This window comes from Eubalaena glacialis, chromosome 18 (assembly GCF_028564815.1).
Source record: "Eubalaena glacialis isolate mEubGla1 chromosome 18, mEubGla1.1.hap2.+ XY, whole genome shotgun sequence".
NCBI classification, from domain to species: Eukaryota; Metazoa; Chordata; class Mammalia; order Artiodactyla; family Balaenidae; genus Eubalaena; species Eubalaena glacialis.
Genome location: NC_083733.1, coordinates 55,918,924 through 55,942,789, shown reverse-complemented (window position 1 = coordinate 55,942,789; position 23,866 = coordinate 55,918,924). Strand labels below are relative to the sequence as shown.

General features: G+C 48.9%; 1 protein-coding gene across 5 annotated transcripts in view; it reads right to left on the bottom strand.

The window, feature by feature from the left end:
• The window catches only part of ACTN4 (actinin alpha 4), a 72,348-nt gene that overhangs the window by 47,448 nt on the left and 1,034 nt on the right, over window positions 1-23,866 (bottom strand). The gene's annotated exons all lie outside the window — the stretch shown is intronic.

The window sequence follows — 23,866 nt, the reverse complement described above, 5'->3', positions numbered from 1 at the left end:
AGTTAAACCACAGGGCTATGTTTTTATGTTTGTAGCTATCTCTAGAAACAAAACACTTTATTGTCTCTTATTAGACTAAGTTAATTTGCAACAGGTAGCAATCTCTGTATAAAAGAGATTAAGTTTAAGAAAAGAAAAATTTAAAAAGGTCTCCCCCTGTGTTTAGCCTTGTGTCTCATTTTTTTGAGGGCAGGGGCCTTCTCTTGTGTTGCATCCCTGATGCTTGGACCAGTGCCTGGCACACAACACATGGATACCTAGCTTGGTATTTGCACAAAAAAGGATGAATTTTGTCCTAACAATGTTTTCCCCACTCTCCAGGTGACAGTGATGTCTCCCCTCCTTTCCGCACTTGAAAAGCATCCTGCTTGTGGCTGGTAACTGGCAGGCACTGATGCAGAACTCTGTCAGGACAGCTGGCTGACCCACTGCGTCTGGAAGTGTCCTGGGGGAGGACGTCTTATAACCTTCCGGAGCACACAGCTTACCGCAGGGCCAGCTTTTAGTTGGGACTCACCTGGCCTGCAGAGTGACAGTGCCTTCTTTCTCAGAGAAACTGAGGGTGATCAATCTTTGCCCCTAACACCAAGCTGTTCCACAGGAGGCACTCAAATAAGTGGGTGAACAGATGGGTGGCAGGTCCATTCCACCTGCTTGATTGGCTTGCTATTAATCCATTCATTCCATAAATATATATTTACTGGAGCACCTATATTTGTCAGACATTGTTCTACATGCTAGGCACATAGCAGTGGACAAAACAGACTCCGTCTCTACTCTCATGGCCCTCACAGCGTCGGGGGGGTGGGGTGGTGGAGAGATCAAAGGATGGTTAGAGTTAAAAGGAGAAGTGGAGGTGAAAGGTGTGCCCCTAAGACAGAGACCTAGCCTAGGCTGGAGGGGTTGAGTACGACTTCCTCACCAACAGTGGGGAAGATCTAAAGAATGAGGAGGAGCTGGGTGGGGATTTGGCGAGGGAAAGAGGATCGCACGGGTAGGAAAGAGCATGGAGCAGAGGAGCAGCTGGTGTGCCTGGAGCACAGTGATACAGTGGGAGGGGGAGAGAGATGAAGCTGGAGAGGAAAGAACAGATCCTGCAGGGCCCAGTGGGCTTCCAGATTTGGGATATGGATCAAGATTTCAAGCAGGCTATTATCTGGCTCCCATGTGGAGAATGGATGGGAGGGGGCCGGGGACTGTTGCTCAAGCTTCAGCATCGTGCCTGGGCCACACTGGTTATGCTGCTGCACAGGGACAATGAGGCTGCTTTAGGGGAGCCGGTGGGACCTCAGGGCTTCCTGAGATGAAAAGCAGAGCAGAAGGGCTGCCTGTTTACCTTCCACATCCGGCCCCAGAGGCCCTGCCGGGGTGGAAGGCTTCCCAGAGGGAAGAACACATGGGGCGCTCTGCAGGACACAGTCATCTAGCCTCCTCTGAGGGCCGGCGGGGCCCACTCTGGCCCACTTGCAGGACACTGCTGTACAAAGCATTCGGCACCCCCTGGCTTAGCTTTCTGGCCCAGAGTCTGCCCCTCAACCACAGGGGCTCCATCCTCCACCCTGGGTCTGAGACAGTTGGGGATGAGCAAGAGATTGTTGCCTCTTTCTAGGAACCTTACTTCCAGGCCCCCTTAAATGCTTAATGCTTCCATATCTAGCAGTTGAACTTGTTGGATCTCAGGGTCAATCTTCAAAGAGCAGCTGGCTTCAACTTAGACACCATAAGACAGCTCTATTATCTTAATTCTCTGGCTGCAGTTTCCTAATTGAAGAAGGGTTCCCTGGTCCCCCACTCCCCCAACCAATCACTCCAACTGGGACTCCAGACCCCACAGGATGAGACCTCAGAAAGACTCCATCCCAACCGCCCACCCCAGTAGACAGAGTACGAATGAAAAGAGACACCAGGTACTGATCTCTGCAACTCGGCAGACACGCCCCACCCCATCTCCTTACTGAATCCTGACCCTGAGGTAAATACATTATTGGTCCCATTTTGTAGATGAGGAAGCAGAGGTTTCCTTGCCCAAGGTCCCCCAGGCAGTAAGTATAGGGCCAGGCTCAGCATTTGAGCCACTCTGGCTTCATGGCCTTGTGTTTATGAGAAGCCAAGTCTACAGCCTCCAATGCAGGAGAGCTGGGGAACACACACGGACCCAGCTTCGGCCTCTGCTTGGCCCGGCCGTGCACCGCAGGAGCCCCTGCGTCCAGGCCTTGCTCTCTCTCTCTGCTACGAAGCCTCTTGATTGAGTGATGAAGAGTTGGGCCCATCCAGCTGACCCTTCATCACAAAACCCTCTGGTAGCGCCTGCAACCTCTGCACCTCATTAGCCAAAGTGCGCACAACAGCAAGACAGACTTGAGCCCTTTATGGCTGGAGGCCCCCACTGTCAGCTAGAAGGAAAAGGAACGCAGCTGGAGATGTTCACAAAGATCCTCCCTCTTAAGAGATATTTCTAGGCTTATTAAAAAGCAACAAAGTTGAGAAGGCGACACCCCAGCCAGGTTGGCTGTACCCTCACCATATGCTTTTCAGACCGGGATTAATTCTTTGGCTGGTTTCAGACCTTCAGTTTCAAAAATATCTAGTTTGTGCTTGTCTACAAAGGAATGTAGCTGGGCACCTCCCACCAGGAACACAGAAAACAACTCCTACTGCCATCACCTGTTCTTTGAGGCCAGGCCATATATAGGCAGACTGCACCCGCAAGGTTTGGCCAGAGAGCTAAGTCACTCCCCAGCTCTACACCACCACTTAGACAGGTTTTCCCAGACATGTGGGTCAGTCAAACGCTTGTCTCCAACCTAAGACGTTGTGGTAGAGATGAAATGCACAGCTCTAGGCTACTGAAGCAGGGATATCACCACCTCTGTCCTCTTGCCATACCCCATCCTGCAGGACCCAAGGCGTAGGTGTTTTGATGCCATTATATGCCTGGAGTCCAAGCATCACCAGGAGCCCTTGAATCTTACTACCAGGGGTATATAAAGTCAGAGAGAAGAGAACCAATCACTCAGCCCTGACATGGGAGAAATAACCTAAAAGGAGAAGAGCATGGTTTGATTCTTGGTTCTGTCATTTATTGGCTGAGTGACCCTGAGCAAATCACATAACCTCTCTGAATCTCAGTCTCCTCATCCATAAGGTGGGGATAAAAACACAAGTTTTTTTTTTTTTGGAAGAATTGTGTGGCTTGCAGGATCTTAGTTCCACGACCAGAGAGCGAACCCATGCCCTCAGCAGTGAAAGCCCCGAGTCCTAACCACTGGACCGCGAGGGTCCCAAGGAATATATTTTATTTATTTATTTATTTTAATTAAAAAAATTTTTTTAAAATTAGTTTACTTATTTTTGGCTGCGTTGGGTCTTCGCTGCTGCGCGTGGGGTTTCTCTAGTTGAGGTGAGCGGGGGCTACTCTTTGTTGCAGTGAGCGGGCTTCTTCTCATTGCGGTGGCGTCTCTTGTTGCGGAGCATGGGCTCTAGGCACGCGGGCTTCAGTAGTTGTGGCATGCAGGCTTCAGTAGTTGTGGCTCACGGGCTCTAGAGCGCAGGCTCAGTAGCTGTGGTGCATGGGCTTAGTTGCTCCGCGGCATGTGGGATCTTCCCGGACCAGGGCTCGAACCCATGTCCCCTGCATTGGCAGGCGGATTCTTAACCACTGCGCCACCCGGGAAGTCCCTCAAGGAATATATTTTAAAGTGCTACATGCTTTACGAGCTATCACGGGATCTGTCCCAGCATCAGAAAAGGACATACTTCCATGGAGTTCCACTTGATGGAGAGCCCCATGAGGGCAGGGATGGTTCTGTTTTGGTTTTTTTTTTTTTTTTCACAATTATATACCCAGTGCCTTAAACAGTGACTGGCCTGAAGTAAATATTTGTGGAATCAATGTTTTCTCGTTCATTTGGGAGAAAATCTAAGATCCTCACTGGAGGCATGTTCTGGCTGCTGTCACCTTTCTGATCTCACCTCACACCACCCTTCCCACTCGGCCCCAGGCACCCTGGTCTCATTCTCTCCTCCCACGCTTCTCAGCTTCTCAGGTCCTCCTGCCCGGGACACTCTTCTCCCAGGGTGGCTCCTGCCCAATGTATGGCAAGTTCCCCACTGTGCCCTCTTAAAGGGCCCTGCTCTTTTCCTTCAAAACATGGATCACAATTTGGAACACTATATATTTGGGGTTTTTGTTGTTTTTGCTGCTGTTTAATGCCTATCTTCCCCACTGGGCCGTAAGCTCTATGAGGACAAAAAGGACTATTTTGTTCACATCTCTTTACCCAGTATCTTGTTTATGGCACATACTGGATAAATGCTCAGTAAATGCTGAATGGATGGACAACGCCATCTTCATCAATTGTGCTGGGATCAATTATTTAAAACTGGTGAGAGGGCTTCTCTTCCTTATCAGTCTGTTGCCCGACCTCTCCTCCCCTCCATAATTAATTTCCTTCCTCCTCCATTCATTCCAAATACACCAAAAAGGACACAGATCAAAAAAACAGAACCTCCTGTAATGAACAGCCCTGGGTGCTCCATATGGCTAGCAGCGAAGCCCACTTATGAGAACTCCTACCGATTTGGTCTCTACCCTAACGCACCTTGGGCGGCCAATCTGTGGTGAGCTGGAAACTTTCTCAGCCCAGTCACTATGGTACAGTGAGAGCCCTGCTAGAATAACGTGATAGGCCAGGCGGGGTGATTGAAGTCTTCTCCACCCAGCTCTTTTCCTGGGTGGAAAGCCCTTTCCCTTGCGGAGAGAGTTTCCATCCACCAGAGAGGCAGTGAGCAATGCAAAGCATTACAACCATTTTTCCTCCAGCTATTTCTAGGCACACAAATAACATCTAAGGACTCAAGGCCAGCTTGAGAAAACAATTGAGCCAGGAAATACTCAAACCAGCAAGGAGGCAACGGAGCCCAAAAAAATTAAAGTTGAGGGCAATGCCTTTATGGGGAGTTTCCTGGCTTTTCCCAGACAGACAGATCCAAATGCAAAGTTTGATAAGGATCTTTCTCTGTGGGGCCATTAATCCAATAAACAGGGAACTTAATTTGAGCTTAGGAAAAAAACTGCATGAATTTTTCAGGGATAAGTGTCTTTTTTTTCCTTTTTTCCAAGTTAACAAATTTATAGCACACCTAGTAGATCCCGTTTTTCTGAAATCCATCAACTCTCTCATCAGTGATTAGTGCTGTGTTCTGGCTTTTCTGTCTACACAGACCTTAGAATTGATCTCTTTCACAAGACCTGGACTGCCAGTATCTTCCAGAAGTCAAATTTAGCTGAACAATCCTAAATGGGTATTTCTGCACAACTGCCACTTGGGTGCAAAATTTGAACCGGCAGTTAATTTTGAAGGCTGGCATTGTTCACCAGGTTATTGTGTGTGCAGAATAGCTGCCTTTGTATGAAAGTTGTTTGGGGCCTTCTAAAACAAAAACAAATGAAAAAAACTTACCACTATTTCTGTTCACAGAAACGTGGAGCCAGATCCTAAAAATATGTATATGGTGAGAGGAATTTTGAGGAGCCAACTCTTTTATCTACAGTAATGGGAAAAAGGAAAGAGTCCGGAGATGGAAAACCAGCTAGGGCAAGCCCTTTTTACCACCATTCATTTCAACCACCGTTTATCAGAGCTGTCACCAAGGAGCAAAAGAAAATGGATTTTCTCCCTCCCAGTAAGAGGATTAAGTAGCAGCAATCCAGTCAAGAGGAAAGAAGAAACTAAAGGAGAGTCAGAGACAAAATCAAGACCATGCAAATGTTCAAGGTCAGAGGTCACAAATGGGTAGCTTTGGGGACCAAATAGGCCCCATTTTGTATGGCCTGCAGATTTGGGGTTTTTTAAACTGAATTAATTGCCCCATAAAACTCTGGATTTCCAAACTTCTGGAAAATAAAGTCCCAGGCCCACAATCAGCGGAAGCTGAGTAGTGGCTGCCCCTGTCCCCACCCAGGCTACTTTACTGGTTTTTGTCACCTGCCCTACGATAACCCAAGACAGCAGTCTCTCCGCTCCAGAAGAAAACCAGGAGCACTCACACCCATTCCAGCAAGGCCCAAATGACAGGGCCACCCACCCAGAGTGACAATCTACATGCCAGGACAGAGCCAGCCCTGTCCTCACTATTCCTGAAAGAGGACTGAGGGCAGGGCTGCCCCAGCTCAGCTTCCAGCCTCCTTTGACCCTCCCTCCTGGATCCCACCATCTCCTACGCGCCCACATACAGCCTGAAACCCCGGGTGGGGGTAGAGGGTGTTGTGGTCCCCAACTCCCCCGAGTGGAAACATTAAATTTCCTAGGGGACCTAGAAGACATGTTTTCCAGGCACTCTATCCAAATGATGGGGCTGGGAGGCTGAGATGGGACAAATGGAAAAGAAAGGCATAGTCAGGAAAACGTTAGGAACACCAGATATATCGGCTCCGAGGGGCCCTGGAGGAATGACCCCCTTTAGCTGTCAACAGTTTCCAATGGGTGCTAAGAGCGAACAGCTCTTGCCACGAAAGATCAGAAAAGCACTAAAGTTTTATACATTGGAGATTTTTGGCTGGGCTGCAACTATTACCTCTCCCCCCTTCCCTCAACTCTTGCTTCAAGATACCCAATGAGCAAGTGAGCCAGCATTCCAAGAGACGATTTCCACAGTGTCCCCAAAGAACAAAATCCCGGGGCTACGCCCATGGGGTGTCAGTGCTGGTACTGTCACCAGCCCCTCAAAAAGCAGTACTAACCTCACCAACTTCCTGAGGCCACATGGGGCTCAGCTTCCTGGTAGTTACCACAAAACCGTGGCTCTAAGTGCACAAGGCAGCTCCGGAATGGAGCAGCAACTCGAGCAATCCACGGGCAACCACCTCCCCAGGCAATGGTTGTGGCATCTGCCACCACCCCCATCACCATCTCCACCAGCTCCTCCCCAGCTGCCCCCTATACACACTCCGTCTTAGCAAAAACAGCAGGTCTGCGGCTTCTAGACCAGGCCCCTGTTCACCCACTCCAGACCAGACTGGGCCACTGAAGCTTTTCCCACACAGAAATTCTAGAGACGCCATTGATGGGGGACACCTGCAAACTCTGGTTTCCTTGGCCAGGAGATGCATCCTTCTTGCCTAGGTCTGTCAGCCCTTTCCAGCAATGTGTCCTAAGCCAGGATAGCTCCAGGAAAAGCTGGATCCCAAGGCAACTCCTCAGCCCTGGGGAACTTATGAAACTGTACACCAAGAACCAAACACGCGGGATTCAGCTGGCGGTGGATTTCTTAGAGAGGTAGCCTGAACACCTGAGCTCCTAGTCACATATGCCTCGTTGGGAAGATCCTTTCTGAACCCAGGGAGGCAATGTCAATGGGCCTATTTAAGTTAGACTGCAAACTCATTCAACTTATCGTCCACCTTCCCCTCCAGAATGGAACTGCTATGAGGACAGAAGCTAGGCCGGTTTTCTTTCCCGCTGTATCTCTAAATCTAACCCTGTGAATGTCTGGGTAAATGTCAGCCGAGTGAGGGAAAAAAAAAAAAAAGAGCACTAACAGATCACAGGATGTGAACCACAGGAAGCTTATGGCTCTCTTATTCAATCCTGAAACTTCCTTCTGAAGCTGTTAGGATGTTTTTTAAGGAGGGGAGGGTGCAGTGGGGCACTCTAAACTGTATCCTGATCCTGCATTAGCATTTCAGAAGTTTCAGCAAGAGACTGAACTGTGCAAAGCATGAAATGAGACACTGCATTTCAACCCCATCTGAGTGAATCACCCGTGGGTTATTTGGAATTCTAAGGAACAGGCACCTCAGAAGATATAACCCTCCTTAGCCAGGCCTAGATCTCCTTACGATTGCCTTCTGCCTTATAAATAGTAAGTCAGCTTGCATACTTGGCATTAATGTCTTCACGCGGGGCTGGTTTGAGTTTATTTTTGTTGCTTTCATTTTAAGACTGTGTTTATGCCTCTCTGTTAGACTTCCAGCCAGAAGAAGAATGACAAGATGCAAAGTTTGTCTTTTTTTTCAGAGATGCTCCAGACGCTTCCTGGAGGCACATGGGAAGGTTAACAACTCATAGATGCCAACTCACTGGCATTGGGTGGTTTTCCAAAATGATTTTTGTGGAAGAGACAGGAACATTAACCTAGTCCTGTGTCTCCATTTCCACACTTCTTAGCAACGGACTCTCGTCCTGAGAAAAGCAGTAGTGAGCATTTACCTGGTGCCTAACTCCCTGCCTTGTGGGCCACAAATCCCAGACTGTAACAGCCAGTTACCCAAGAAAGCACTAAATGAGGAATGGCTCAGAAAAGGCTGTGTCTGAAAAAGCAACAGCATTTTGAGGCGCAAAAATAGTAACAGAGAATTTGTTTAAACTTGGAAAAACAAGGAAAGTTGAACCTAGCTAAGAATATTTCAAAGACCCCCACTTGTGATTTCTCTCCTGCCCAGATTTTCAATTGACTTCCCTCTTTTAGAGACAACTAAACACACACACACACACACACACACACACTTTTCTAATCCCACCAACCCTCCTCCTCCCCCAAGGCCAGGCTTGGTGGTGACAGCTTCGAACAATGACATCACCCCAGGTTTGCCTCTTTGGCAGGGTCACCAATATTGTTTGCAGTGAATTTCCTGTAAAGGCTCTTAAGGCAGGAAACTAGTCCTGTGCCTTGAGTCCTCCGCCTGTTCTAAGCCATCCTGTCAAGTCAAAACAAAGGCTTTTTGTGTTCTTTCCTTAAAAAAAATAAAATAAAACTTCCCTGCCCTTTTAATGAGCACCTTAATTATAGCAAAAGAATTAGATATATTTATGGATGACCTCATGCCTGCAGATAATTAGTGGTTTGAAAGACCTGGCACATCCCTAGACCTGGTTCCTTCTCCTTCATCCCCTCCCCGAAGCGTTCAGGTTAATTACTAAGCTTGACCTTCCAAAACAAGTAGGTCTGGCTCAGCAGAGAGCGGCTTGTCCCTCCTTCTCCATGGAGAGAATGGAGAATGGAAACTGAGTCAGGAGAGGGTTGATTTGTCCAGGATAACGATGTAAGAGGGGTGACAGGTTTCTGGGGCTCTAAGTGTTGACAAGTTTTAATTAACGCCAGAGCTAATTTAACCCTGGCACCGTTGAGGGGAAGAAAACTGCTCATCTCAGAGGCAGAAAGTGTCTGGATTTGCAGAGTCCCAGTTGCGATGGAGGGGAGGTGTCTCCGAGCAGACTCTCAGGTTGTGCTTCACGTCCCCCGAGGCGCGGCAGGTGAGGCTGACCCACGGCTGTTACTTTCCACACACTTTTGTGTGCGAGAGGGGTGTCAACCGCCTGATTTGGAAAGCGCAAACCAGGTGGCCCTCCCGCAGGGTCCCGCCTGCTGTGGACAATGGGCAGCTCCAGAAAATGGGCCCCCCCACCCCCCCACCAGTCAGTTGTCCTTCCCGTTGTCGTAACATTTTCCAAATTCGCTTCGGGCCTGCGCCCTGTTAGGGGAGAGGCTGGGAGGTGGACATTCTCCTCATTCTTTTGCCTTATTAGGTTGTGGATTTGATTGCTTTTGGGGGGGACAGGGGCTAAGTTGAGGAATGGCATCAGGAAGTGACCTCGGGGAGGGGGCAGGAGGCCGGCAGAAAAGAGGATGGAGCCGCAGGCGTGAGAAGCGCTGGGGAAGGAGGCAGCATGGCTCCGCAAAGCCTTCTGGAAGGTCCCATATTCTGGGCCAGCAGCTAAGCACAGGCTCCTGCACACCCCTAGGCCCCGTCTCACAGCAATTCTGGGCAGTTATTTTGGGGGTTATCAGTGGGAGGCCGTTCTTCTTTCTACATCATTACCACTTGAGAGAAGGCGGCCTGGCTGGAGGCTGTGGGTTGTTTCTAACTTGAGTTGATAAGGACTTTTTTTTTTTTTGCTCTGGGGGAAGGGGACAGGGAAAGAAGCGGACCTGAGGAAGAGTCCCTCGGCTGACTCCAAACTTAGTAACAAGCTGAGTTGCTCACAAAACAGCCTTGCTGGTACTGCCTATGGCTCATCCAGACACAAAACTGTTTAGGGCTTGCAGCTCAGAAACAAGAAGCCACGTCCCGGGTAATGAGGCCCAGACGGACCCAGAGGCTGGGGAGAGGGCTTCGTCATGTCACCTGCATCTCACATTCGGGTTGCCACTTGACAGTGGATGCTGCTTTGAAGTCGCTGGCCGGGTTTAGGGTTCAGAGCTCTCTGGGGGAGGACTTTAGGAAATGGGGTATACATTTTGGTTTTCCACTGAGCTGCACATTTCAGCAGACCCTTTCAACTCCTTTAAAGAGGAGACGCAAGCAGCAGACCCCACCTGGATGCAGGATGGTGAGCTGCTGAAAGGATTTTGAGAAGCTACATTTACTGAGCACTGACAATGTGCCACGCACTGGGCCAAGTGCTTCATACACACTATTTTTCTTGTTTAATCTTAGAATCATCCTGTGAGGTAGGATGATGGCCCTTTTCAAAGGAGGACACCGAGGCTTAACCCCTGTCACCTGCTCACGGTCACGCAGCCAGCAGGTGGAGGAGATGGGTGCGGAACCCAGTTCTGTCTCCCTCTAAAGGCTGTGATCTGACCCTCTCCCCACCCCACACCTCTCACTACCTCCTGGTTCTGTGGCCAGAAGCGCCCTCCCACAGGAGCTTCAGCGCTCTCAACACCCCCTCCTGGGTTGCAGCTGCTTGAGCCAGGAGACAGCCTGGATCCCAGTGACAACTGAGCCGTCTCCTATCGTCTGGTGGGCAGGCTGGGTGCTATCGGCTCACCCACCGGCTGAGCAGGCATCTCCTCCCAGAGCCTGGGTTCATGCAACAAACATTCTGATCCTGAATATTCTTCAACGTCTCCCCCAGAAACCTCTCCCAAAGTGTGGGTAGAGCAATGCATTCCCCAACTGCAACTAGTGAGCCACGGGTTCTCTCCTGGAAGAAAGTCCACCTCCCTCCCATCTCTGCCTTTCAAAAGCGGGGAAAGAGGCACCTCTTAAGGATTAAGGCAGACCCTGACTGGAAGCCATAACAAGCTGGAAAAGGCAACAGAAACTGGCTGTACTAATATCCTGCAGCTCTTAACGGCAGAAGCACTGCTTCAGTGCCCAAGCTACACAGACTGGCTCATTCCAGGCGACACCTGCAACCCTACCAAATCCTTCCATGGCAAACCTACTGATCCCGGGCAGTCTAAGAGATGGAGGCCAGGTTCTACTGGATGATTTCAGATTTGCATGAGCTGTGCTGTCACGGCTCTCAAGCATCCTCTGAAGAGAGAAAAAGCCCAAACTGAAACCATACAAAGAAAGAGGCACGGGCCAGCTACCCCAACCTTATCTCATGGTGGGGCCAGAGTGCAACTCCAGTATGTCAATTTTGGGAAAGCAAATCAAGGGCACTGCAGTATTTGAGTCACACATTTGGCCATGAGCATCTGAATGAGGAGGTTTCTTTTTTTTTTTTAAACAGACTTGAGTATTTCTTGGGATGGGAACTCTGAAGTTCCACGAGCCAGTCTAAGGCATTTATTTAAAGAAAAGAATAGCACCTGGAAGCTGCGCTTGGCAGGCAAGAATAAACTCTCAGGACAGAACACTTGGAGGCTACCCTCATCCAGGGATAGCGTGTTTACTGTGGCACACCAAATCTGCCAGCCTGCCGGGACTCAACCCCATTCATTTCCACGATCAACACAGAATCGCCATTCCCGGCTTTGAGTGTCATCTAGACTGGAAGGCAGTGGCAAGCATCACATACCCAGAGGGGCCGTAAGGCACAGGCTTGAAGAAACCCTTGGACGTAAGAAGGGGGTCTCTCTCTGCTCCTCTTTTTCTGAAGCCTGCGCTTATTCTAAAGGGACCATCAGCAAGCTGAAAGCAAATGCCTCACAAGGATTAGTCAGAGCAGCTGCCCACCTGGGGAAGGGTCTGGCCTGCCCCCTAGAGCCCTGAAAGCGACAGGACCTGCGAATGGATACGGATTCAGAACCTGGGGTCCTGCAATTCAGAAGTTCCAAGGCATGGCTAAGACATACTGAACATGGTGCCTCAACTGGAAAACTCCCCATAGACAATACTCTCTGAGGGAGGGAAGTGGTAGGACTGCTCATGAGAGGCAGCTAAGGAACCTGTTCAAACTGCACACGCGGGACGGGATCCCCCTAACACTTGCCCCCAGAAACCTGCCCGCGGCCACACTCACCTCCTTTATGAAAGTTTCCATGACTGACCCCACCTGCCCTTATTCACCCCTTTTCCTCTCCTGGGACACAGCTAGAGTGCGGTGGGCTTGTCCGTGGGCCGCTTAGTGTCCTCCTGAGGTCGCATGTGGCTCTGCTCTCTCCCCAGCTACACCACAAGCTCCTTGAGAGCATGGGCCGGGTCTCTGGTTTCTCTCATACCCCCGAAGGCTCAGCGCGGAGCTCCGCTCTGCAGAGGGGCCCAGCGAGGGCTGTCGTCTGGCCCTGGCGGTCATGTTTCTACCTGAGCGCTGGACTCCAGGGCCCATGAAGCCCCTACTCATGTTACACAAGATGCTGGTTGGTATAAAAAGCAGAACCACTTTGGTCAGTGGCCCCTAATTCTGCTACCCAAGTGACGACTGCTGAAGTCTTTCAAGAGACCTTCCAAGTCTCTCCGGTGTGGTGCAAAGAGACAGCTTCCCCCCCACCCCACCCCCACAAGAAAGCCTTTTCTATCCGCAGGAACAGCTTGGAGCAGGTTCAGCTCAACATAAATGCATAATAAGCCACCCACCGTGGAAACTTACAGCTGTCTCCCAAACGTGGGGTAGGACTCAATATAATTGGACACATTTTCCACTCGCCATAGACTTTCTTCCCACTCTGAATCAGTTTTATAAAGGGGAAGTTTTACTTTTATATTTAAGGGGGTAAGGATAAAAACACACACACATCTCCCCTCCTATACAGCTACTTAAAAGATTTAACAAGTTCACATGGGTATGCTGCCAGGAAAATGGAAACCTCACTATCTTCTTTCCAGCTGAAGCAGCTGGGCTGGCCAGGCCATTACAGGACACCTTCATACTCATTCGCTCCTTTGCATTCTGTCAGAAGGCATGATTTTTGCTGTTGAATTGCATCTAGGGCAGGGCAGAGAGAATACCAGCCCATGTTCACAATGGACACTTTATGATCCGTGAACTTCGCTTCTTGCTGGGTGCAGTGTGTGCAGTCAGAAGTGCCCACTGAATAGCTCCGAGCTCTGTCACCGTTTCTCCCTTCCTCGGTAAAAGCCACACAACTAGTTTGACAAGGTGTGCCTTCCAACCTAGAGCCATGGGCCAAATGAAATCTACCACGTTCCTGGACTGGCTTCCAGCGGGGGACAGAAAGCTGAATGCCTCAAAATGAATCAGCCTGCACATCTGTCTTTCTGAACTAGAACACCCTAGCTACAGCCCCACCTGACCAAAGGAAACGAGGCGGAAATACTGAATAAACGGAAGAGATTTACAGAGAAAGGGGGACCTAGAAGAGCCAGTTTAAAAAATCAGGCTTCCGGGCTTGCCACTTCAAAGAGGGAGACACAACATTTTACCAAAGATGCTTTGTAAATCAAGCAGCCTCCTGATGGGACTGAAGGGAGCTGGAATTTGTTCACGGGGTAGAAGTTAAGCTAAGAGAGAGACTACAAAGCCATATGAGTACACAGTGCCATAAAACTCCAGATTCAGAAGTTACCAACACTTTAATCAAACACAGGTGTCTTCTGCAGCAGTGATCACAGAGATAATTGAAGCTTTTGTTCGGTTTAATGTTCTACAGTCCTGGGGTTCCCACTTTAGAAGTCAGTTCTGGTCTGGCCTGTCCAGCGGGCCTGAGGGGAAAGGGTTGTAGGGCCAGAGTTCTGGAAGCATGAGGTTCCTGGCCTACTGGAGTCTAAGAAGAACTGAATTTGCAGACCTGGGCCTCATCACCACTTCCAACAACAAAGCTCTAAGAGGCCTGGCTGTGCCCATGTTTTCTACATGCCCTGCTCCCACCATTCTGACCCTTCCGCTCCGCAGGGCCTCCACACTTTCATTCCCGCTTCTTGGAACGGCCTTCTCCCAATGCTCTCTTGGCTCCCTCTTTCTCATCCCCTAGGGAACAGCTAAAATGTCATGTCTTCAGAGATCTTCCTCTTGATCTAAAGTACCTGCACTGCCCTCCTCCCCTCAGCGACCTCTCCCCAGGCCATTCCCAATCACTAGACTCTAGTGTAGTGTAGAAATGAGAGCGCAGGCTTGAAAGGTTCAAATCCTGGCACTGTCACTTAGGCAAGTGACTTCAACTTCGACGGATCCATTTCTGCACCTGTCCTGTAAAGGTAACAACACCTACCTACCTCGCAGGATTACATGAGTCAATCCACGTAAAGCTCTTAGAATAGTGTCTAGCACAGAGTCATATGCTAGCTGTTATTATTATCATTAAATTCATAGTGCATAATCCCATCTGAAATTACCTTGTTTTATTTACATGCTTGCTCTCTGTCTCCGCCACCAGCCTGTGAGTAGATCAAGAACATAAATGAGGACTTCCCTGGTGGCGCAGTGGTTAAGAATCTGCCTGCCAATGCAGGGGACACGGGTTCGAGCCCTGGTCCAGGAGGATCCCACATGCCACAGAGCAACTAAGCCCGTGCGCCACAACTACTGATCCTGCGCTCTAGAGCCCGCGAGCCACAACTACTGAAGCCCGCGTGCCTGGAGCACGTGCTCTGCAACAAGAGAAGCCACTGCAATGAGAAGCTGGCGCGCAGCGACGAAGACCCAATGCAGCCAAAAAGAAAAAAAGAAAAAAAAAAAAGAACGTAAATGAGTTGGAAGATGGTTTGCATTTGGTCAGCTGATTTCCTTGGTGGCCACTGGCCAATCCCAAAGTGGGGAGCTAGGCTCCCCAAAGACCCTCAACTGCCCACACTCTGACATAACTGAACCCACAAGGCCTGAACTGCTACTCACAAGTCTCATGTTTAAACTATGCTTGGAATGTTCGATAGGAACATACACTTATTTTTAGGCAAGAAAGTTGTCTCCTAAGCTAACCCTGTGGCCCTGGAGCTGGCCGTATTTGGCAAGGCCTGCCTTGTGGCTGTTTATTAAAGAGGCCCAGAACTTTCTCAAGTCTAAGGTAGCTGCGAAGAGAACTCAATGAGCTGGGAGTCTTGTATTTTTATGGTCAAAGCTTGTTCCCTTTGAATCTCTGGGGTGTTTCTGTGCAGCGGGTAGGAGCCGAGTGCCGCTCCCTGACCTTCCACAGCTTTGGGCCATGATCCATCAACCACAGTCATCCCTAAAATGGTTCACTGCTTTCAGTGGATTGAATTCTCTTCCGTGGGTTGTCCCTGAGTCAGTGAGTCAGTGAGTTAATGAAAGTTACAAAAGGAAAGGGAAAATTCGTGTCCCCAAACGGTTAAGAAGTTTCCCCCACCCCAACTGGTCTAGGTATTTCCTCTCACTCCACCAGCAGACACAGTGCTGGGCGACTACAGGCCTGACATCTCTGAAAAAGACATCTTGATACAGACCTTTCTGTCTTACAGAAAGTCAAATCCTACCAGACTTGGCAGTGAAGCTCAAACGATGCCCCCACCCACACCCCGTCCTGCAAAGAAAAAACTGCCTGATGATCCTGGTGATGTTTATGGGCTGGACACCTTCCAGGATTGGTTAGCAGACAGCCTGTAAGAAGGGGTGATTCATCAGACTGCCCTTGAACTAGCCTGGCAAGCCAGCTGCTTCCAGACATTTTGAATTTTGAAATGGAGCTTATTTCATAGGCCAGAACTGGAAGATCATACCAGCCTATAAAATTAAAAAAACAAAAAACAAAACACAAAACTGACTCTTCCAAACATAATCCATGCCAGCAGCAGCCAAAGAAGCATTTAATATTTTCATCAGACACAGAGTTTAATGTAAAGATACTCATTTCCTTAAAGTGGGGGGGGGGGGGGAGGGGGGGGATGATAGGGAGAAAAAGGTTTATTTATTGTCAGAGTTGGAGTAGGAAGGATGTGGATTTTTAAAAAAATGTTATCACGGAATGAACTGTGCTTGGGATTTGCTGGAAACTTTAGAGTTCTTTTTAATTTGTCAGTGTTTGCGAAAACAGGCAAAAGATGCAGGCACATTTTGCCCTGCTATTAAGAAGTCACATAGCTGAAATTCCAACTCTAAATGCCTAGAGAAAAAGCACACATCCCAGCCACAAAGCCAACAGCGGCTTTCATGGTGTACTCTTGTTCTTCTCTCCCTCTCTCTCTCTTTCTCTAGCGCAAATACACACCCCCTCATCGATAAAACAATAAAACGGGCTGGCCTGACTCCTGCGCCAGGGAACAGAGGCCCCTCGTCCCCCTCCCCAGCGTGGCCACCGCTCACGTGGATATCTTCTGTGAGACTGGCTGGCAGCAGCCCATTTCTGCCCAGCAGCCCAACATTCCACCACTGGTGCTGCCTCTAGTATGGAGCCGCATCCCCAAAACAGTAAGCAACTCAGTTTCCACGGCGCTATCAACTAAATACCTTTTACCCACACCCTGATTTAGACTGATCATAGAGCACTGATGTGTTGATGGTTGCACACGCGCATACCGAGGCCGGTGACACTGGTGACACTGACCGAAGCCGGCTTCCAGCACTGCCCCTCGGGGCTTGGTAAAGGGAAGCCTGTCTTTTCAATAACGCAAGCTGAAGACCCACAAACCCTCCTGGCGTGACACCCCCTCAAGCAACCTCCCAGCGTGGTGGCTGGTTGTTCAATCCCTTTCAAGCTTCCTCCCGTGATGTTTCTCCTAACCTCAAACTGGCCTTCTCTGCCATTGAAATGAAGTGTATATTAAAAAAAGAAAGAAAGGAAAAAGAAGAAATGCATTTCTTTGGCTTCCTGCAGTGCCCCCATCCTGGATGGCTGCTAATTAAGACATTCTTGGAGCTGGAATCAGAGTCCTTACTGGTCAGGAGGTAAGATATGGAAACCCTTCATCCTGGGCTCTTTGGAGATTAAAAAACCAAATGTGTTCCCTTCACGTGTGGAGAACAAGGAGGAAGGCGTACTGCCTGCCTTCCGCACTGCCTCCCATCCACCTAGACTGTGGCTTCCACCCACTCTCAACAGCCATCAGGGAGGGGGAAAAAGATGAAAAGAAAAACCCACTAGAAAGCCAGTAACAAGACATCACTCAGCCCCACATCTTTGGGGGGAAAACTTTAAAAAGCATAAAACAAACCACAATGTCTTCTTTATTCCTGCCCAAAGCTGAAGACACAAATGCTGTTGTATTGATGGTGTTCTAGCATCCCATTCAATCATTTCAGCACCATCAATGATATTTCCCGAGATGACTTCACTGTGTTCTGCGGAGTTGTAACTGCCCCTTCCAACTACTTCTGCCCCATGTCCATAGTTCCATAGGAGACAAAGAATCTGTTCTGCTCTGATATCTGGAAGCAAAACATTTAAATCAGCCCTTCTTAACTTGGCAGGAGGGCACTGCTTTCCTTTCTGAATCTAGGATGCAAACCCAGACAGGGTAGCAGGGTGGTTTATTCATGGGAGCAGCCAAACTTTAAGTGTATATGTGTTAGAAAGCTGGAGCCTTAAAAAGAAAAAGTGATGTGAGGAGCAAGGGATAAACCCACAATTCTTGTATTTAGAACATGGCCCTAGTTACTTAAAAAAAAAACAGAACCCAAGAAACCTTAACATTTGAATGCAGAGATAAACCCAGTGCCATCCAATCCTGTTCAAGGGTAGTACAGTGGGATGCCGGGCAAGCAGGATGGGCTGTGTGTTCCTGGGTAAGTCACTCTGCCCCGCCATTTGCAGAATGTTTCAGGGTCAAGCGAGATAAAGTTTTTTCCAAGTGCGGCACGCACACATGGGAGATTTTAAGGGTTATCCACACTCTCCGTTAAACCTTGAACAACAGCGAGAAGGTTATTCCCCTTGATTCTCTTGAAAACCTTCTGATCAAAGAGAAAGTCTCTGTTTGGTACGCTGGGTCTCTAACACCTCGCCAACACTTGCCAATCTCCTTTCAACAAAGGGAGCATGCCTCAGGCCCAGAGCCTGCAGCAGGAATAGTACCTAGCTAGAACTTAACAGCACTGTTTTGTTTTCAGCCTGTTTACTTTTGCAGTTTCCTTCTATTTATGGCCAGGGAAGCTAGGTTTTCCATTTGCAATACTCATATAAATTTCTCCTTTAAAACTTAAGTTAAAAAAGGCAGGGACTTCCCTGGTGGCGCAGTGGTTAAGAATCCGCCTGCCAATGCAGGGGACATGGGTTTGATCCCTGGTCCGGGAAGATCCCACATGCCGCGGAGCAACTAAGCCTGTGCACCAGAACTACTGAGACTGCGCTCTAGAGCCCACGAGCCACAACTACTGAGCCCACATGCTGCAACTACTGAGACTGCGTGCTGCAACTACTGAAGCCCGTGTGCCTAGAGCCCGTGTTCCGCACAGCAATGAGAAGCTCATGCTCACTGCAGCTAGAGAAAGCCCACACACAGCAACAAAGACCCAACGCAGCCAATAAATTAATAAATAATTTATTTTTTAAAAAGGGCAAATTGACTTGAAAGAATATTATTAAGTATATAAAAGCAAAAGTGGCTAAGGAAAAATCACAAATGACTGAAGTTTAGGAAGTACGGAGACAAGCGCGCGTTGGGGGTGAGGAGGGCTGCTCTGGCTGGAGAACCACTGTCCCTTCTGGAAACACAGGATGGTCCCTCGCTCTTGGGGAGATGGGGCTCATCCCACTCCAGGAAGGCAGGAGCCAGTACAGAAACAGGTGGCAAATAGCAAATCCCAAGTAAGCTCTATTCACTCACTTTTAGATACCACTTCAGTAAATTACATCTAAGAAAAAAGGCCACTGGCCTCTTCCGGAGTAACTCCTGCTCAGAGTAGAGAAGGCAAGCAAGTTACACCAACCACCTTTTAAAGACTTTCCATGGACATTCCAAGTTAATGCATCTGTTGTTTACGAGGGAAAGGGGAGGGGGAGGGACATGAAAGAACAACACAACCAAAAAAGGCACAACACCAAGACAAATGTCTCTGGGATTTTTATAATCCCAGGGAGACCGCTTCTTGGACAAAACTTCCCAAGCACTGATAAAGGTCACTCTTGCCAGTTAAATGTATGCAGAGTTTTCACTTTCTGGAGGAGGCGGGATCCTCCTCCCAGCCACGGGTTAATTTTTCCTCCCAATAAGATCACTCTTTAAACGGAGGCTGGAATTTTAAATGATTCTGTTTCTCTTAACTCACTGAACCCTACACTCCCTGATACCTGGGTTACTGACTAAAATGTAACTCATAAACCTTCCTGAAGAAAAGCAAGTGTTACTTGTGCCACTTTCAGACACTTTATAACAACTTCTGGTGTCTAGACAGGCAACACTGTAAAACTAAGTTTCCTTATAACTGCGCTTGATGCTTTGATGTTTCAAAGTTTAACCTCATCCTAAAGGAGACTGATTTTGAGCTCTCAAACTACCCAGGACATAAAGGCTTCTTTCAAACCTCCCTCGATGACAGGATTTGTAGCTGCTCAAGTAGAAGCTTCCACCCACCTTTTAGTAGGTCAGTGCTTCAATTACCACTGCCATTGAATTACCAACTTGCTATCACTTGCCTCCTATTTCCATGAAAAAAGAAAAGGAGGGGAAGGAGACTTAAACAAGGTAACCTGAGTGCGTTTGCTATTCTGTAAAATAAATACGTAAATAAAGGCAGCGGAAGGGAACTGACCATGACTGATGAAAACACAGACATCACTAAGTGAAGGAAATAAGGATAAAGCTGGGGAAACCATTGATCTAGAATATACCAAATGCCAGACAAGAGATAAACATGTTGATAATTCAGCCATTCAGAAAACCTGAATGAGCAAGTGATACCAGAGCAAACAGCTGTTCCTTATTTTTGCCCTTTCCGTCTCCCCTCCCCCAAAAATAAGAGCAAAGGAATTTTTTTTTTTTAAAGAACAACCCTAAGATCTGGTCAAAGGCTTGTACAATTCCCAGCACACTATAAATCAATATGGCAAAAGCCAAAAGCGTTCATCTCAACAGTCTCAGAAATTCCTTGAGCCTTCCCCAAATCAATTCCTTTCTGGCTCCATTCTCTTCGCTGTCATCTGCTAGACCAGCACTGCCAAATAACTTGTACTACTCACTCAGTTAACGCTGTAGAAGGGTGCTGTCTGGCCAAAGTCAGCCGTGACTGGAATATATGTTTAAGCGGCAGAACTCCCCACCCCAGAGGCTTAAGATTGGAATCCAGACTTGTCCCTGCTCCCCTGACATCTGATTAAGAGGACATTTTGAGAGTGCAAGCCTACATTTTAACTGACCTCCCGGACTGCATCTCAGGAGTTTAACAGCACCAGCAACACCTGGATATTAAAACCCCACCCTCATTTCCAGGGTTGTTTTCCTCCAACACTTTCACCAAACTTTTCCCACAAGGCATCCCACTCTAGGCCAGGCAATCGGCTGCCATTAAATGAAACCATTTAGCACCAGTTCCAACTGGAGAGTGAGTCAGCTCCCGGCTGCCAAAGCAGCCTCCTTGTTGGTCTCAGGGAGGGTGTTTCAAAAGGCAGAGGGCAATCCTGGGCCCACGCCCTGGAGCGCAAGGAATTAGATGAAGCAACAGGCGCCACTCCATGGCACCAACCGGATTTCAACTCTCAGTTGAATGAGTGTGAGTGAGTACAAGGGGCGCTGTACTCCCAGGCCATCCTCCCACATCTCATCTCTTCCGCAGTCATCAGAAAAGCCCTGTTCTTAAAACACATGGGGAGGGGGGTGGACAGAGGCTAGCAGCTGATAGCTTCCCCTACCCCTCTCCCAAGAAGGCAAACAGGATACCTGCCGCCCTCACATATTTACAGTCTTTAATTCTAGATGACAATTGAGTTTAGGTTTTTTTGGTTTTTGTTTTTGTTTTCGGTATGTAACTTATTCAGTTTTTAAAACTGCTAAGGATCTGCTAGTCTTAGCCAGATCCTAAGAGGGAAGCAATTAGAGTAATGGAACAAAATAACAGATGGCTACTTTGAGGTCTCTATCATCAGCCTAAGGAAAAAAAAAAACAACAAACCCTACTTGGAGAAAAACAAGACACCATCAGAACTTTCAAATAATTAACTCAAACTAATAGAGCCCGAGCCAAAGGTCAGGGTCTAAACACTGAGGCCCTGTAAGCAGTGATGTTTCAATGAACAGGCAACCTTAGCAAAGGAGGCAATTCCTCTTGCTGTGATGAGAAGTTCTAGATCAGCTATCAAGTGACCTCACCTGTCCAGCAGAACAGGGGGGACAAGGCTACCCAGGCCCCTTTCAGAAACTGGGAGAGAGAACTCTGGCCCAGAGCTATAATTGCTCAAGAATTTGCTCAAAGGCCAGACCAGTCCTTCCCCCACACCCCTGGAGAAAACACGTAGAGCCTTCCCAGATCAGAACTGTTGCATAAGCTACTTATCAGGTAATGCCTTGGTTACAAGGGTCCTTAGAAGGGCTTCAGGTAGAAGTGAGAACCACCAGGAATCACACGCACCCTGACTTGGGCCAAACCTTGCTTAATTCCTAGAAGAATTCAATTCTACACGCTTTAAGAGCCTACAGCTATCCTGGATAATGATTTTTAGGGTATGAGAGTACGCACAGGACACTCACAGGACTGCCACTCTCCCTGTGACCAGTGGCTCAGCCTTGGAGGGGCAAGAAGGGCAATCTGTCATTCACTAAAGTGACATTGCAGCGCAGAAAAACCCAGCCAGCCTGTCTGGGGGGAATGGGGGTGGGGGGTTCCTCTTGGAAGGAAGACAACAGCACAAACTTGTGTATATATTCCTTTCCATTACTCCTTCTCCCATTTCAGAAAGGATCCCCACCCCATAATAGGTAGGTGCACAGCAGTGAAGCGATATTCCCCCCCAAAGTACAGCTATGTGTAAATATTTGTCGCAGTTGTATAAAGCAAGACACACTAGAATCTGCCCCTTATTGAGAATCTAAAACAGATAGTATTAGAGGGGCTGTGAGCCACCCTTTCCCTGAACCTTGCCTGGTCCCTGTGGAAGGGAGGAGGGAGGATGATACAACAGCAGCAAGGCCTAGGGGTTCCGGTGAGTCCCCTAGGGGGTCCCGCCCAGGCCTGAATGGTGCCTCAGCCTCACCCAGCGTGCAAGGGAGACTATAACCACGAAGGAGCACACACCCTAACTCGCAGAAGGGAGTGGAAGTGAGCTAGCAAAGGGAGTCACTCTGGGAGTCGTAGAAGTCAGGAAGGGAGGGAAAGGGAAGGTCCCCACTCCCACCACCTGAGTAAAAATGTTCCGAAGCTCATTCTCCCCAAGCACCTGGAGCTGGAGAAGACAGATCCCAGACATGCTCAAAGACAACCCCGTGGCCCCCTGTTCCCCTCCCACCTTTCCAAGTCTCTTGGCAACTCTTAACCTTTTCCAGCCCGGCACTGCCTCCCGCAATAAATTACAGTTGAGAGTGCAGGCTAGGTCTCTCCCCTTAAAAAGAATTTTATGTCAGATTATCTCAACCTGCCCACCCGGAGGTAGGTGGGGCAACAGATAAGGACACCACCATCTAGCCGCCACCCGCCCCCCCCCAACTACTGATGAGGAAATTCAAGCAGAGGTTGGTAATTTACCCAAGGTCATGCCAGGCTCCACCCCAGGCTGCCTGGAACAGCTGCTCCGTTCACCCTTTCCCCTCCACCCCGGGCTGCCTGCACGGAGCCCCCAAAGCACCAACTCACACCCTCAAGAGGCTTCCAGCCACACTCGCCACTCAAGCCCCTTGCCTGAGTTGGCCCCCATGATCCTGAGGAAGCTCCACCAAAGCTACCCTCCCGAAGTCCCAACACCACACACATCCGTTCTTGTAGAATCACAGAAGGGACCCCTTCGACCCCTCCTCATTTCACAGATGACAGAACTGCCCTGAGATCAAGGGTCTTGCTCCAGGCCACAGAGCTGACAACAAACCTAGGAAGAAAATTCCGATCTCCGGAACATATTAAATGTCTCTAAGTGCAAGTACTTCCCACCCTCTTCACACACAACACTTTTAAACAGCCCCCTCCCGACACACACACCCACTCAACACCCTCCTTTCTTTAGCTCTTGCTGCACACGCTCAAACCCTCTCTTCTATCAGCTTGGAGCTCTCCCCTCTCAACCACCCTGGATTACACACACACACACACACACACACACACACACACATACACACACACACACCCCACCTTCTCTGGGCCTCCCACTCCTTCTGATCTCCCTTTCCCCACTGTGGGTCCCCCCCCGCAAATTGCTTCAACACCCCAACGTGCCACCTGAAAACAGACCCTGCTTTAGAAAGAGCTCTTCACCACCACCCCCAAAAGACACAATTCTTCTGGACACTCTCACCTCTTCCTCCCCAAACAATTTATTCTCCCTTCACAACACACACACTCTCTCCAGTCCCGGGACTGCATGTCCAGAAGCCCCCACCCCCAGATTCCTTTCTCAGTCTATCCATCATACACTCCCCTTCTAATGAGACTTTCATTACTACTCTAACCTCCCTCCCACCATCCGCCATTCCGCTCATTCTCTCCCGCCATCCTCACCTTGTCCAGGCTACCTTAGCCTCCGGCGCCGCCAACCCTTTGCTGAGCTTTGTCTACGTTCCATCAGTTCTTCAGAACCCCTCCTCAAAACACTCCAGATACTCTCTGTATCCCCCCTTCGGCCTCTCCTCATCAGTGAGGTCTCGGCCTCATCAATTCCTCTTCTTCTTCCTATCTCCCAATCTTCTCCTCTTCCCCGTAGAACA